Raw genomic sequence first — 14045 nt, 5'->3', positions numbered from 1 at the left:
AGGATCGAGGAAAGGTTTATCGCCAGCTGAAAAGAGACAGCGCTTCGGCTGTGGAGACTTTATTAATAAGGCCCCTCAGTAGTTGAGATCTGTGTTATTCCCATCTAGAAACATGCAATCAGCATGTTATTGCTGAAGCAATAGTCACAACATTATTCCACACCTGGGTGAGATGCGGGTTATGATGACAGTCATGCTTTCTACACCTTATACTGAGCTCAGAAATGGACCAAGCGGACATCTCACGAGCAGATCCCTCCGCGTATAAGAAAGGCAACTTGTCTCAGCAAAAATACAAAAAGGCAAAAACCCCACACTTGGAATGCAAACCTACCCTAAAAAGGAAACACAGTTTTAAAACGAACTTGATTTTCCCCTGGAGAAACCTTTTTATGGACACACATCGCATCTATTACACATGTAGAACTAAATATAAAGATAAAACTTAATATAAGAAGTCATGACATATCACACATGACGAAGTCTGGTCCAGAATAAACAGTTTACACTGACCCACCTTTATTTACCCTGGTCACTCACTTCTATTAACTGTTTAACTGGGTAACAAATTAATATTTGTTTCAATTTGGGATCTACACCTGGGAGCCCTGAAATGTTGGCCAGAGGGGAGAAGCTGATATTCAGACGTGAGAATATATTAAAATAAAGGATCTGATGTTGTTTTTCACCTGTCTAATCAAAGCTTGTTCAAAAATTATCTGATTATAGGACACACGAGTTTATAATCATACTCATTCCACTTTTTAACCCCGTATATATGCACAATATGAAACGTATATACACTAAATCTCACGTGTGACTTCCATAATATACATTTCTTTACGAAAATTAGGAACACTTACTACAATTATCAACCCCCCATGACGAGGCAATATTTAATACCTTTGTTTCTTTGTGGGTTCAAAGTTCTGTCCTGTCGTTTCACACGTAATGTTTTAGTAGTTATCTCAATTTTCCTTTGCAATTATCTCCAAGATCATCATCAACTTTTTGTAAAACGCTATGGACAACTGATATTTAAAGAAAGTCCTGTACCAAAACGTCTTCGTAGGGAAAGACAACTTTTTTTTCCTTACGTTAGTCGCTACACGGTTACTCAAAAAATCCATTCACCGCCTTTAAAAAAAAGTTTCGTTTTTTATTGTGGTTCACTGACATTTCTGTCACAATTCTGAGGGACCCCAAATAAAATTCACTTGCCGGTATAAAGACGCCGGCGAGGATAAGACAGGTATCGAGCCACCTGCGTATCTAGCGGACGTTTAAAATAAAAAAAAATGGCGTGTAATGTTGCAAAGGGCTACTGTTTTTTTTTTATAGTTTGTCGATTGTAAGGGACGTGGGCCGCGACAGAAATACTGGACGGGGTGGGAAAAGGTTTATTGATGGTTTATTGTACCGCAACGGTCACAATTGACTCACCAGCAAAGATGGCGCCGAGGCCACATCGACTCCCTCCCGCCCTGTCTCGCACCGAAGCTCGAGCTGCGGAGCCCGACGCCAAACCGCCGGTCCACGGGCGCGGGCGCCGGACATAGACGTCATTAACCCTTCCGAGGCGCAGGAATTATAGATCACTGTAGTTTCTTCTGGACCCGGGTTAGGGACAGTGTGCCCTCCGTGAGAGTCTTCTGAGGAAGCCAGTGTCTCATGGGTGTCCAGGCTTGGTACCATCTGTCCATCACAGGACACACAGACACACACACTCACACACCCTGGACAGGACACCAGTCCATCACAGGACACACACACACTCACTCACACACCCTGGACAGGACACCAGTCCATCACAGGACATACACACACCCTAGATAGGACACCGGTCCATCACAGGACACACACACACTCACACACCCTGGACAGGACACCAGTCACTCACAGGACACACACACTCACACACCCTGAACAGGACACCAGTCCCTCTTAGGACACACACACACACAACCTGGATAGGACACCAGTCCCTCACAGGACACTCAGACACACACACTCACACACCCTGGACAGGAACCAGTCCATCACATGACAAACACACACTCACTCACACACCCTGGACAGGACAGCACTCCATCATAGGACACACACACACCAGGGCCAGTTTTCCCAGAAGCCAATTAGCCCAAAAGCCTGTCTTTGGACCCGAAGAACACAGGGAGAACATGCAGACTCCACACAGACAGCCCCCCCCCCCCCCGGGTCCAGACCCGAGCCCGAAGCCCTTCCGCGCTGAACCCCTCCGTACAGACGGCCGCACACAGCTCCGTTGTTCCCGATTCCCGAGGTGATCTGTTAAAAGAAGCCGGTGTGTTGCCTCCAGGTGACATTTCCTACTGGAGTCAGGACAGGAGGCTCTTCTGTACACAGAAGGGGGTGGGGGTGGGGAACAAGCCGCCCAGCCCTGTGGTTGAAGCCGATACCCCGGCTTCTCTCCAGACACAGCTGGGTGAGCTCCTCCAGTCAGTACAGGGGGCTCTACTGTACACAGAGGGTGGCGGGGGTGTGGAACAACTCCTTTGTTCGGGGCCTTGGGGCATTCTTGTTGTGAAAGGCGCTATATAAAAAACTGAATTGAAATTGAATCTTACAGGTTTGGGTTTTTCGGAGATCTTGTCAGAGATCTTGTCTGACGTGCCATTTCAAAAACGTAACGACACTCCTCACGTCCGAGCGCCGCCGGTCTGTGACGTAACGTATGCTTACACAACCATGACGGTTTCAGCATGGACAGCACGAAAGCCCGAAAAGTGGTTGACGTTTTAATTTGGAAACGCCACGATGGATCCCAGTTTTTTTTTTATTTTGGGGGCCAAAGAGGACAAAAAAGGAAACGTCTGGAGGTGGATCGATGGTCATCTCTGCGGTTGTTCTGATGTTCTGGAAAAAACAAAACAAAAAAAAAACGGCTCGCTTGCCCGGTCGTGTAGTGTTTCCACACCCCACGCAAATCAACTTCTCTTCGCCCCCAGGGGCTTGTCGCCCGCCGCACCCCTCTCACGTGATAGGGGCTTCCCCCGGCTGTGACGTACTTACCCTACCCCCTTTTCCGCCAACGTCATACCGAAGGTCGCGCTTCGGGCCGCGGCGATGTTGACGGACTGTCTTGTAGCGTGAGAAGGGTTTAAATTTCGACTTAAGGAGTTGGCCATCGTTATATTTCGCGAGGTATCATACGGGGGGAAAAAGAACATTTATATTTATCAACCTACTAGTAATACTGGGTGGATGTCACGTTCCCCAAAGTTCAGTGCCTCTCTCTAATAAAGTAGAAACGCGACATTAAACTCCGTTCGAAACGGGAGAAATCACCAGGACACTATACAACTGACGTCCGGAAAAGAAAAAAAGAACTCCTATTCCCATTTGTAATGACCCCGTCGTGTTTTTCCCGGTGTGCGCTTCTCTTTCGGAGACCGTTTCTCTCTGGTGTTGTTTTGCTGTTGGAATAAATGCCGAGGTGACCCTTCTGTGTGGAGTCTGCGTGTTCTCTCCAGCGGGTCGTTTCCTCCACCGCAGGGGCTGGTCGAACCGGGGTCTCCCAGTCGTCACAGAAGTGTGTGTCGTTTTGGGTGGTGGGGGGGGTGCATCGGGGATACTGCGCCCCGAGGGGGTGACCTCTCACCTTACTCCGGACAAAGGGAGAAGACCTGTACCTTCACGAGTCCGGGTTGTGAAAACTTCTTCTGGCAGTTCAAAACGTTTCGAAGAGATAACAGCGCTACCCTGTTTTCCATTTCTATCGTGTATTATTATACAGTCATAAGTATCTGTACTGATCACAGAGTCCCCCTCTCACTGCCAGGACTGAAGCCCAGTGCAGCACGAATAATAATAATAATTAATAAGTCTGGACCCTCCCCTCAGAGCTCTTCCCAGGTCAGGGTGATCCCCTCCAGCCCCCACAGTGTGCAGCCCCTACCTGGATGATGCTCCAGTCCGCTCAGCACACAGCAGCTCTCAGTGGGGAGGAGAGCAGAGGGATGGAGCCAGTTCAGAGAGGGGGGTGATAAGGAGGCCATGATGGGTCAAGACCAGGGGGGGAATCAGGCCAGGACACTGGGGTAACACCCCTACTCTTCTCCAGAAACACCCCGGGATTGTTAATGAGCACAGAGAGTCAGGACCTCGGTTTGACGTCTCATCCGAAGGACAGCGCTTGTTTACAGTCCAGTGTCCCCGTCACTATACTGGGGCATCAGGACCCACACAGACTGCAGGGTGAGCGCCCCCTGCTGGCCCTACTAACACCTCTCCCAGCAGCAACCTCAGTTTTTCCCAGGAGTCTCCCCTCCAGGTACTGACCAGGCTTCTACCTGCTGGGCTCCAGTGGGGAGGGGGCTGCTAGCTGGGAGCTGCAGGGTGAGATGGCTGCTGGGCAAACGATGGCTAAAGAGCTTCCTAGGACACCCTGGAGTTCGTGGTCAACTTCCTTCTCTTCAGACGGAGGTGGCTTGAAATCTGTCTCGTTTCAAGGAGTATTGGACACGATGCCCCCCCTGCTTTAGCCCCGCTAACTGGTGGCACGCCGACAACGAGGGCTCTCGGCCTCAATCCATCAACCACAAACTCTCCGGGATGAAAGAGAAAGACAGACTCTGTTCGTTCGTTTCGGGGGGGGGAGGGAAAAAAACAAAAGCTTTTTTTAAAAAACATTTCAATGATGCTTAACAAAAGAACAAAAATTACAATACAGATGAATGTCAAGGGACACCCCCCCCCCCATCTTACGATCATCACAGGACCTTAAAATAATACTTAATAATACAAGGTCATGCAGACGATCTGAGGACTCAGGTGGAGATAATGTGAAAGTTTTCCACAGTCCAGTCTGGGGTTCCTCAGCTTCAGTCCAGACTGGGGTCTGGGGTCCCTCAGCTTCAGTCCAGACTGGGGTCTCTCAGCTTCAGTCCAGACTGGGATCTGGGCTCCCTCAGCTCCGGTCCAGTCCAGTCTGGGGCCCCTCAGCTCTGGTCCAGTCCAGTATGGGGCCCCTCAGCTCCAGTGCAGTCCAGTCCAGTCTGGTGTCCCTCAGCTCCAGTGCAGCCCAGTCTGGGGTCCCTTAGCTTCGGTCCAGCACAGTCTGGGGTCCCTCAGCTTCGGTCCAGCACAGACTGGGGTCCCTCATCTTCGGCCCAGCACAGACTGGTGTCCCTCAGCTTCGGCCCAGCACAGACTGGGGTCCCTCAGCTTCGGTCCAGACTGGGGTCCCTCAGCTCCAGTGCAGTCCAGACTGGGGTCCCTCAGCTTCGGTCCAGCACAGACTGGGGTCTCTCAGCTTCGGTCCAGACTGGGGTCCCTCAGCTTCAGTCCAGCACAGTCTGGGGTCCCTTAGCTTTGGTCCAGTCCAGTCTGGGGTCCCTCAGCTTCGGTCCAGCACAGCCTGGGGCCCCTCAGCTCCAGTCCAGTCCAGTCTGGGGCCCCTCAGCTTTGGTCCAGCACAGTCTGGAGTCCCTCAGCTTCGGTCCAGCACAGACTGGGGTCCCTCAGCTTTGGCCCAGCACAGACTGGGGTCCCTCAGCTTCGGTCCAGCACAGACTGGGGTCCCTAAGCTTCGGTCCAGCACAGTCTGGGGTCCCTCAGCTCCGGTCCAGTGCAGTCTGGGGTCCCTCAGCTTCGGTCCAGCACAGTCTGGGGTCCCTCAGCTTCGGTCCAGTCCAGTCTGGTGTCCCTCAGCTCCAGTCCAGTCCAGTCCAGTCCAGTCCTTGGTGGGGAAGGCAACCAACTCAGATCCTAGCTGGCACAGAACCAGGAAAGGAACCTGGAAAGAATATTGTTATTGCAAGTGTGAGGGACACAGACACGGACATCACCATGACATCAAACAGCAAGAGGAGACTCCTCCTTGAATCACAGACACGACCGGGCGGCGTCCCCCTGTCTGCTCACCTGCACCTCCTCTTCTTCTTCTTGTCCTTCCCGGCAGCCTGCTCCTCCTCTCCCTCGCTCTTCCTCTCCTGACACACGGTCTCCGCCGCCTCCATCGGCTCGTCCTTATCATCTGTCTCCACCGACATGCAGCTCAGGGACTTTAAAAAGACGCACCAGCACTTCTGAAGCAGAGACAGGAGAGTCACGTTAAGAGTCGGACTGGACACTCCAGGACATGAACACTGCACTGAGAGAGAGAGGGGTTCATACACACACACTGACTGGACACTCCAGTACATGAACACTGCACTGAGAGAGAGAGGGGTTCATACACACACACTGACTGGACACTGGACAGGAGTAAAGAGAGGATCAGAGCATTACCCACCTTCTTTTTCTTCTGTCTCACAGGAGGTGGTGATTGGACCTCCTCCAGCTGGAGTCCGAGGAGGGAGAGAGGGGGCAGGAGAGGGACAGCACAGGGAGAGAAAGAGAGAGACAGGTGAGTCAAGTGTCCCAAGAGTACAGAGACTCTGCTGAGATCACACTCGCAGTGAGTGAGCCTGGGTGTAGCCCACTAATACTGACCCACTGTACACCATAGGACAGAGAAGAGGAGGAGGAGAGAGACACACTGCCTGGACACCACAGGACAGAGAGGAGGAGGAGAGAGACACACTGACTGGACACCACAGCACAGAGAGGAGGAGGGGAGAGACACTGACAGACAGGGCTGACAAGACAGACAAGATGGCGAAACTCCACCACAGACAGGACAGGAGGCAGGGTGGGACCAGCACTGACCTTCTTCCTCTCTCCTGCCGGAGGAGCTGTCTCCACCTCCTCTTCCTCCTGCAAGTCAAGAGACAGGCTGAGAGAGAGACGGGCTGGTGGGACATCGGCGAACAGAGCTGAAGGCAGAGAGCCGGGGAGACAGGCCCAGCTGGGACAACGCAGGACAGACAGAGAGACAGACAGAAAGGAAGGAGAGAGAGACACAAAGATGAAGGCACAGAAAGACAGCAGGCAAAGAGAAAGATTGAGATTGAGGGACAAACAAACCGAGAGAGAGAGCGGAAGGAGAGAGAGAGAGGAAGGAGAGAGAAGGACAGACAGACTGACAGACGGGGCTGAAAGAGAGAGAGACAGAGAGGCAGGGACAGACAGACAGCAGGACGAGAGAGAGACAGATCGAGGGACAATAATTGGTTTCGAAATTTATTCTGAAAATATACAATCATTCACTCCTGAAAAATATCGAGTTCAAATTATACATTATGTACAATATTGTAATCAACATATGGCTAATCATCAAAAATAAAATAAAAACTGTACTGGGGGACACAGCTGGCTGTGCTGTTCTGGACAGAACACACTGAGGTCCAGTTTCCACCTCCTGCAGGATCAAACAGCACCTCCACTGGCTCTCCAGTGAACAGAGGGACAGACAGAGAGGCTTCAGGCTGCAGGGTGACATTGTCTCTGTGAGCTGAAAGACAATCAGGACAGAGGATGATATAAGAACACACTCTGTCAAGAATATAGAGCCCTCTAGTGATCCTACTGTAGACCTGCTCACCACCCACAGTGACGATCACAGTGCTGATACTGCTTCCATTAAGGTCCCTCACTGTGTAGTTGCCCTGATCAGCTGGAGTGAGGGAGCGGAGTGTCAGAGAGCTGTTCTGCACTGACACTCACTGTTCGTACCTGGGGCCAGGGAGCCCTGCGCTGCTCAGTAAGACTATACGATTCTGGACAGATCGTGCAGGATCAAACAGCACCTCCACTGGACCAGCAGTGTGGAGGGGGGAGACAGAGAGGCACCAGGCTGCAGGCTGTGGACTTCTGAGTGAGCTGAAAAGGGACAGGTAGAAACATGTTGAATATTTAGTTTTACAACAATACCTTGAGTTTGGACTGCGATCAGCTTCATTTTGTATTTCAGCTGTGAAAATGCAATTTCAAAAATGCACGCCCCAGTCATGTTAGGTTCAAGTTACAGTTGCATCACAACTCAATACATTTGCAATTCACTTCAAATGTTGTTTTTGTTTGATCCAGTCTGTCCTCACCTAAAGGAGATACTTACTTTTAACACCTTTTATTTCTTCTGGGAGGTTAACTGGCTTCTGAGAAAATTGTTCCTGGTGTTTGTGTTGTGTATGCCTTGCAATGGAGGGGTGAGAAATAATGGACTTATTACATTATAATGAATAATAATTGCTTACACTTATATAGTGCTTTTCTGGACACTCCACTCAAAACGCTTTGCAGGACATGGGGACTCCCCTCCACCACCACCAATGTGCAGCATCCACCTGGATGATGCGACGGCAGCCATAGTGCGCCAGAACGCTCCCCACACACCAGCTATCAGTGGGGAGGAGAGCAGAGTAATGAAGCCAATTCATAAATGGGGGTTATTAGGAGGCCATGATTGGTAAGGGTCAATGGGAAATTTGGCCTGGACACTGGGGTAAAACCCCTACTCTTTTCGAGAAACACCCTGGGATTTTTAATGACCACAGAGAGTCAGGACCTCGGTTTTACGTCTCATCCGAAGGACGGCGCCAGTTTACAGTCCAGTGTCCCCATCACTATACTGGGGCATTAGGACCCACACAGACCGCAGGGTGAGCACCCCCTGCTGGCCCCATTAACACCTCTTCCAGCAGCCACCTTAGTTATTATTGTCGAGAAGGAAAGAATATTAGGAACATGAAAAGGCTGAATTTCTTAAATGCATTGTTTATACTGAAACAGAGAGGCACACACACGTCATTACAAATGCACACCCGCACAGAGACGTCCTCAAGCGCCTTGTTCACAATTATGGGCTCCAACAGGAACAAAAAACGCCAGCCTGACAACTCGAGCATTCAAACCAAGAACCCAACACGTACTCACGTTGGCAGCCTGTGCAGAAAAGCAAATGAACCACAAGCCTTCTCTTTTGGGAGGAAAAACACACACTCCCTCTCTCACTCTCCTGATTTCCTTAAATAGCTCATTCTTCATCTCTGGCTCCTACATACAGTATAGCAGCGCTCAGTCTGCTTTGAATAAGCCATAAATCCAAGATTTGTTTTATCTGTTCCTCCTGTCTAGGCCTAGAGCTGCTTTTCATAAAAGAGCTGTTTGCATAAATAGCTAGGGTTACAGCTGAAGACACCAGCTTCATCCCCCAGTGTGTTGTACGTCGAGAGCAAGAGAAGAGGGCCAGGCCGTGCCTTTTCATAGATTTTTCTTCTGAAAAGTTGGGTTCTCGGAGGCAGATTTAGCCCCTCATGCAGTGTAGAGAGATAGACAGGCCAGCGCGCACACAGTTAGAGATGCACCTTCACACAGAGTCAGACCCGCACAGACACGTCCTCTTGTTTAAACAAATACACAAACCTGACGGCGCTCACAATGATCCAGACACACACACACACACACACACACACACACACACACACACACACACACACACACACACACGACATCAGCAGTCACTCTCGCACCCTGGACCCCAGCTCAGTCCTCACCTCCAGCTCCTGCAAACCGCTTCGAACAAACTGCATTAAGAAAATTAGGTTGCGATCCGGTAGCAGGCCATCCTGGGCACCAGTGTGAGTTACACACTCATTTGTAAAAGCCCTTCCGCATCGTCGGGCATGCTTCACAGTGCTGGACCTGGGCTGTGGGTGCTGTCTGTGTGGAGTTTGCATGTTCTCTCCCTGGTCTGTGGGGGTTTCCTCCAGGTGCTCCAGTTTCCACCCACAGTCCAGGGACAGGCTGCCACTTTCACTGGGCAGTGCACCGTTGCCATGGCAGCATGGTGGGTCGGATCTGATTTCAGTCTTTATTTCCTTTTTTAGAGATCCTGTAACCAGGACCTGTTCACTGCCACGACGGACAGGGAAGCCCGTCATCACTGGACATCCTCTTACCTCCTGTGGCAAAGGGCAGCTGATGAAGCTTTGTGCTCGCCGGATCATGGCAATCGCCACTCCACCCTGATCCTGGCTCAGCACAGGGCACCTGGGTTCACTCCTTTCAGACTAAAGAGACTCAGTTTCTTCAATCTGTCAGTGTGAGACACTCCCTTCAGACTAAAGAGACTCAGTTCCTCCGGCCTGTCAGTGTGAGACACTCCCTTCAGACTAAAGAGACTCAGTTTCTTCAATCTGTCAGTGTGAGACACTCCCTTCAGACTAAAGAGACTCAGTTCCTCCGGCCTGTCAGTGTGAGACACTCCCTTCAGACTAAAGAGACTCAGTTTCTTCATCTGTCAGTGTGGGATGCCTACACCAGCTTCGAACGCCTGTACACAATACCGCGGACCGCCTGCCAGACCAAATTCTGGGCTTACAGCAAACCACCCATTACATACACCGGTGTCTTCCCCGGGCCAGAGGAATTCAGGAACTCACATTTACTCCGTCATCTCAGGCGATTCTCGCAGGGAGCAGAGATTTCCCAATCGATCAGAGAGAGTCGGGACTTTTTTCCCGCAAGAAACAACAAAACCGAAGTATTCTTCGATGTGCCGGTACAAACTTTCAGGTTATATAGTCCTTCCTTGCTGCTTCAGACGTCAATCGGTGTTATGGTAAGGGGGGGGTCGTGGTATTTGGCCAGTTAAGAGACCCTGGCCAAATGGTCAGTTTAAGATTATGCCCCCTCGCATCTGGAATCCTTATCAGTTAACCCCCTTTCCTGCCATAAACCCCTGTTGCTTAGAAGTCTAATTTTCAGGCAGAACTGACTTAAGTTATTAACCCTTTTTACATCTTGTCTCTTACTTCAGCCCTCTTCCATTTGCTAGTTAAAAGTTGTACAACCCATTTGTATCTGCTAGGCGGCGCAGTCATCGTGCACAAAGAACGCTTTGAAAAGCGTCAAAGGCAAGTCATTCCGAGTTGGTCGTTTGTGTTTTCCGTTCAGACGCGAAATGCTGAAATGATCTCTCGGCTCCTCGGTTGTCATTTCTGCTCCGTAAAGGAATCACAGCACGCGTCGGCTTCCAGCACGGTGGGTCGGGACACGATGCCGGGGGTCGGAGAGAGCGATGTCTTCCTCGTTAGTATAGGACCTGTCACCTGTCCCCACCTGTCACGCGGGAGACCGGGGTACATCAGGACGCGCATTGAAGTGAAAGCAGGATGCGCTGCGACCTGCACTGTGCAGATCCCGCCACACTAAGAGGTGAGTGGGTCTGTTCGATCACAGCGTGGCGACAAAAGAAGTCTGTTTCCGCCTGGTTTCGAACAGGGGACTTTTCGCGTGTGAGGCGAACATGATAACCACTACACTACGGAAACGATGGTAAACTGTGCCCAGCGGCCCAGTGCTGAGCTTCGCCAATGCGATTCAGCTGGTTCCAGTGCCTTTATTGGAGTGCGCTGATGGACCGTGCTCTCTCTCCAGAGACCAGCACGCCTGTCATGGACGGAGCAGGAAAGGCGGCGCCACATTCTACAGCCCTCTCCACGCAATCGAAGAAATCGGGCTACTGAAGTGGAGAAAATCGCCTCTCCAGAAAGTGCAAATATCATCTTGGAGAGTATAAATCCTATTGCCGAAGGTCAGCCCTGTCTACCAGAGTAACCCTCCCACAGCGATGATCAGCTCGTCTCACACGCGAGAAGTTTCGGTTGGAAACAAGCGCCCCCTCTTCTCGCACGTTTTGCACGTTCGAGTAGTTTTAATGCGGCTCTTTCGTACACGGTGCTGATCTTTTGGAAAGCAGGAGGCAAAACGGACACATTCCCATACCGGGAGTCGAACCCGGGCCGCCTGGGTGAAAACCAGGAATCCTAACCGCTAGACCATATGGGAGCACACAACCCCGCTGTTCCAGGCATCATCCAAGCAAACTACATAAATATGAGAAAACATGCAAGAGCGTTGTCACTCAGAGTGTCGAAGGGTCGATGTATACTGGGGCTCAGTTGAAATGCAACGTCAGGACTTTTCCGAATTATGTCACACGAAGAGAGCACAGCCTTTTCCGCCCTGCCACGTCTGTCTCGGTAACTCGCCGTGATTGTATAGTGGTCAGTACTTTGCGTTGTAGCCGCAACCGAGTCACGGCAGAATAGGGGCGTCTGCTTTTACTACTTGTACGAATGAAGGCAAAAAAAGCCAATCGATGTGAACGAACGGCGCTTTACAGAGGAGTACTGCCTGACTGGATTGTTGATGAACGACAGAGGCCACTCCGACCTCTTCTCGGTTTTCTTCAATGACTTACTAAGGATCTTCTACACATTCGCCCATGCAGGGGAAGCCAGTTACACCAAAGCAAACGCAGGAAAGTGCAATTCAAGCAGAGACCAGGAGGGACTTGTTTACACCGAGAGTGGTCGGAGAATGGAACAATGCGCCCAGCCCTGTTGCTGGAGCCGATTCTTGATGAGATCTTGGGCTCACTAAGAAGCCCCCGCTGGATGCTAATCTTTCTGTTGTTCTTGCAGGTCCTGCGCTGCTTTTGAGCCGACAGAGCTCGTCCTGGTCTGTCGGCACAGCCCAATTGCAAATGATCGGCTCCGCGTCCAGTGTGTGATCTCCTGTTCAAGCCCAAGCGAAGACACAGTGAGCCTATCTGTCAATAATAGTAATACAGTGTGGGATGTCCTGTCCCAGTCTGAGGAACAAACAGTGAGCATGTCTCTCAATAATAATAATATAGTGTGGGATCTCCTGTCCCAGCCTGGGGAACAGTGAGCCAGACTCTCAATAATAATAATAATACAGTGTGATCTTCTCTCCCAGCCCGGGAAAAAAAACCGTGAGCCTGTTTCACAATAATAATAATACAGTGTGTGATCTCTTGTCCCAGCCTGAGGAACAGACAGAGAGCCTGTCTCTCAATACTAATAATACAGTGTGTGATCTCCTGTCCCAGCCTGAGGAACAGACAGTGAGCCTGTCTCTCAATAATAATAATACAGTGTGTGATCTCTTGTCCCAGCATGAGGAACAGACAGAGAGCCTGTCTCTCAATACTAATAATACAGTGTGTGATCTCCTGTCCCAGCCTGAGGAACAGACAGTGAGCCTCTCTCTCAGTAATAATAATACAGTGTGTGATCTCCTGTCCCAGCCCAAACGACGACACAGTGTGCCTATCTGTCAATAATAATAATACAGGGTGCAATCTCCTGTCCCAGCCTGAGGAACAGTGTGCCTGTCAATCAATAATAATATTACAGTATGTGATCTCCTGCTCCAGCCTGAGGAACAGACAGTGAGACTGTCTCTCAATAAAAATAATACAGTGCATGTCCTCCTGTCCCAGCCTGAGGAAAAGACAGTGAGCCTGTCTCTCAATAATAATAATCCAGTGTGTGATCTCCTGTTCAAGCCCAAGCGAAGACACAGTGAGCCTATCTGTCAATAATAGTAATACAATGTGTGATCTCCTGTCCCATTCTGAGGAACAGACAGTCAGCCTATCTGTCAATAACAATAATACAGTGTGTGATCTCCTGTCCCAGCCTGAGGAACAGAGAGTGAGCCTGTCTCTCAATAATAATACAGTGTGTGATCCTCTGTCCCAGCCTGAGGAACAGACAGTGAGCCTGTCTCTCAATAAAAATAATACAGTGTGTGATCCCCTGTCCCAGCCAGAGGAACAGACAGTGAGCCCGTCTCTCAATAATAATAATAATAGAGTGTGTTATCTCCTGTCCCAGCCTGAGGAACAGTGAGCCTGTCAATCAATAATAATAATACAATATGTGATGTCCTGTCTCAGCCTGTGGAACAGAGAGTAAGCCTGTCTCTCAATAATAATAATACAGTGTGTGATCTCCTGTCCCAGCCAGGGGAACAGTGAGCCAGACTCTCAGTAATAATAATACAGTGTGATCTACTGTCCCAGCATGAGGAACAGTGAGACTGTCTCTCAATAATAATAATACAGTATGTGACAAACTGTCCCAGACTGAGGAAAAGATAGTGAGTCTGTCTCTCAATAATAATAATAATACAGTGTGAATTCCTGTCTCAGCTTGTGGAACATACAGTGAGCCTGTCTCTCTATAATAATAATATAATATATGACCTCCTGTCCCAGCCTGGGGAATATACAGTGAGCCTGTCTCACTATAATAATAATAATAATACAGTGTCTGATCTCCTGTCCCAGCCTGAGGAACAATGAGCCT

General features: G+C 50.1%; 1 protein-coding gene and 1 non-coding gene across 2 annotated transcripts in view; both read right to left on the bottom strand.

Annotated features, from left to right (window-relative positions):
• LOC107076200 (antigen WC1.1-like) overlaps positions 1 to 14045 on the bottom strand; it is a 455354-nt gene that overhangs the window by 400687 nt on the left and 40622 nt on the right. The gene's annotated exons all lie outside the window — the stretch shown is intronic.
• Positions 11641 to 11712, bottom strand: trnae-uuc (transfer RNA glutamic acid (anticodon UUC)). Its single transcript has one exon. It is a non-coding gene; the product is annotated as a tRNA-Glu (tRNA).

This window comes from Lepisosteus oculatus, chromosome 14 (assembly GCF_040954835.1).
Source record: "Lepisosteus oculatus isolate fLepOcu1 chromosome 14, fLepOcu1.hap2, whole genome shotgun sequence".
NCBI classification, from domain to species: Eukaryota; Metazoa; Chordata; class Actinopteri; order Semionotiformes; family Lepisosteidae; genus Lepisosteus; species Lepisosteus oculatus.
This window is presented reverse-complemented; position numbering and strand designations above follow the sequence as displayed.